The sequence below is a fragment of the Durio zibethinus genome, chromosome 8 (assembly GCF_047325235.1).
Source record: "Durio zibethinus cultivar Kanyao isolate XHJ-2024 chromosome 8, ASM4732523v1, whole genome shotgun sequence".
Taxonomy (NCBI): domain Eukaryota; kingdom Viridiplantae; phylum Streptophyta; class Magnoliopsida; order Malvales; family Malvaceae; genus Durio; species Durio zibethinus.
In genome coordinates this window covers 1,722,695-1,726,444 of record NC_143169.1, presented here as the reverse complement: position 1 = coordinate 1,726,444, position 3,750 = coordinate 1,722,695, and positions in this window count along the sequence as shown.

The following is a 3,750-nucleotide window of genomic DNA, read 5'->3' as shown; positions in this document are numbered from 1 at the left end:
TAATTTTCCTTGAAAATAAGTTTTTTAAAAAATATTTTGAAAAAAAGTTGAAAGTATCAATTTTTCTTATACAAAAGCAATGGGTTTTTGAAGAGAGAATGATTTATATCTAAAGCTGAATCATTATTATTATTTTTTATTTTATTTCTTTTCTTTGTTTAATTTTTTTAATGTTAAATAATCCGACGATAGAGCCTCTGTAAGTAAAATAGTAGTTTCCTTGCATACTCTTAAGGTGAATGAATTTTCTCAATTTTTTGCTAAAAGTATTATAGTCAATTGAAAATAATTCCAATAATTAATTACTTGGTAAAATTTTAAGGTTTATTGGATAACACAAAATTAAGTTGGTATCATCTTTCGATGGACGTTATGTGGGTGCTACAACCTTTCTCACATGTAACCGTACTCCCGAATCATGTTCTAGTTAGTAGACTTGAACCTATTCTTTTAGAAACACTTAGGCTTAGGTGTTCCTTAAAAAGATAGATTCCTTAGGTGACCAATCGCACCTAAATAAAAAAAATTGGTGACGACTCTTTCAAATCAATGTCTAGTGATAGATCTCTTAGATCTAAACGTTACGACAAAAATATTAAATTTTTTTAACAAATTGATATTTAAAATTAATTTATGCTTTGTTCATGATATACAGTGGTAGTCAATTGACCCAAAAGCTAATAAAATTTTTGAATGACTTAAATTAGATTATTATTTTTCCATGATACTAATTTCCATTGAAAAATAATAAAGAAAATATGAGAATTTATAATATCATGAACTAAGGAACATAAACATTTCCCTCTAAACGAACACAATTAACCAAGTCTTTCCTCCAAAAAAAAAAAAATACAAATAATAATGAGTTTTTATTTGATGAAATGTGAATATAAAATTTTATATATTGTTAATGAATTAAATAATACTATTTCATCAATTATTATATATAAATTTTTATAAATTCTTAATATAAATATATAAAAATTTAATTTTAAAAAAAATAAAAATAAACTAAATATTCAATTTAAAATTAATTTATTAATAATATATAAAATTTATAAACTAAATATTCAATTTAAAGTTAAAATATTTAATCTATTAGAACCAAATCTATAATTTATTATAAATTAGTATTTTGTTTTTTGATATTAAGATTTTTTTTTTTATGGAAACTCATGCTCGACATATGTTAATGGGACATGGCACCAGGATGCTAAAGAGTAATCACACATGGAAAATGCTGATTTTTAGAAATAAAAAAGATAAAAATTAATAAATTTATTTAAAGAGAAAATACAACAAAATTACTTATTTTTGTAAATGAAAAAAAAAAGTTAAAATTAAAAAATTTAATTGAAAAGAAAATTGGTATTACTGCCGGACATGTCTTGCCTTTGATGTTGGGCTCTTAAAGCAAGAGATTGATTTTTTGCATTGCGACCAAGCTGCTCACAGTGGCTCCTTTGCTTTCCTCCACCGCTTATTTATATTAGTTTATTGCGTAACCTTTACTTCTTTAAAGATTCTTCATTGTCAAGAAATAGGTAAACCTTTGCTATCTATATCTATATCTTATATAAATATATAAAAATCAAAATTTTTGATAAAAATGAAAAAAATCTTATGTGGACAGCTTAAAATGTTAACATATTGACGGTATTAAAAATTACTACTTGACATTTAATAAATGTATTTTATTTTATTTAATACATTTTTAATTTAAAAATAATTTAAAAAACTAAATTAATTTATATTTATGTTTTTATTATTAACTTTAAATCACTCTCAATTCAATTCATATTAAAAATATTAAAATATTAAAATATTCTTAATTTGATAAATTAAATCAATCAATATACAATTAATAAATTAATAAATACTAAAGTTACAATTATAAAATAGCTTATTCTCTAATCAATTATTTGATACATTTATATTTGATTAAATATAGTATCTAGTAATCTTATATAAATATATAAAAGCCAAAGCTTTTTGGCAAAAATGAAAAAAATGCTATATGGATGGCTTAAAATATTGACATGTAGACAATCTTAAAAATCATCACTTAACATCTAATAAATGTATTTCATTTTATTTAATACATTTTTAATTTAAAAATAATTTAAAAAACTAAATTGATTTATATTTATATTGTTATTATTAACTTTAAATCACTCTTAATTCAATTCATATTAAAAGTATTAAAATTTTAAAAATTTCTTAACTTGACAAATTAAATCAATCAATATATAATTAATAAATTAATAAATACTATAATTACAATTATAAAATAGTCAATTCACTAATCAATTATTTGATACATTTATATTTGATTAAATAAAATATCTAGTAATTGATATATTTCATGTGTAAATATATAAAGCAAATATAATTCAAAAAACTAAATCGATTATATTTATGTTTTTATTATTGATTTTAAATCACTCTCAATTCAATTCTTATTAAAAGTATTAAAATGTTAAAAAAAAATTAATTTGACAAATTAAATCAATCAATATATAATTAATAAATTAATAAATCCAACAATTACAATTATAAAATAGTTGATTCACTAATTAATTATTTGATACATTTATGTTTGATTAAATATAGTATTCATTTGAGTAATTGATGTATTTTATGATGTATTTCATGTGTAAATATATAAAGTAAATATATCAAATTAATTCTCCATAATTAAATTAATAGAATAAAATATTTTATTAATTTATATTTGATTGAGACATTTATATTTTATTAAATATGATTTCATTTGATAAAATATTAATGCACATTGATTTCATTTGTTTTTATTTGTAACGTTTTATAATTTTATTATTTGATATTAATACATGTTGATTTAATTAAAATTTATTTTATTTTATTGCCATTATTAAATATAATAAATTTAATTTTTTTTATTGTTCTAAATTAAGGGATTTCTAAATATTAATGAAATAATAAAATATTTCAATATCAATTAACTTGCCATTGTTAGACCATTATTCACTCATTATTTTTATTATTTCAATATTAACTTTCATAATTTAAAATTATCTTATTAATTGACTATATTTGTGTTTTTATTATTGACTTTAAATTTCTCTCAATTCAATTCAAAATAAAAATATTAAAATATTAAACTATTCTTAATTTAACAAATTAAATCAATTAATATATAATTAATAATTTAATAAATACTACAATTATAATTATAAAATAATTGATTCTCCAATCAATTATTTGATACATTTATATTTGATTAAATATAGTATCAATTTGAGTAATTAATGTACTTATGTGTAAATATAGAAAGCCAATATATCAAATTAATTCTCCACAATTAAATTAATGGAACAAAATATTTTATTAATTTATATTTGATTGATAGATTTATATTTCATTAAATATGATTTCATTTAATTTCATTTGGTAAAATATTAATGCACGTTTGATTTCATTTGATAAAATATTAATGCACTTAGATTTCATTTGTAACGTTTTATAATTTTAAAATCTAGATATTAATGCACGTTGATTTAATTAAAATTTATTTTATTTTATTTCTATTATTCAATATAATAAATTTAATTTGTTTTATTATTCTAAATTAAGGAATTCTAAATGTTAATGGTAAAATAAAATAATTTAATATTAATCAACTTACCATTGTTAAACCATTATTCACCCACAATTTTTATTATTTCAATATTAACTTTCATAATTTTAAATTATTTTATTAATTAACCT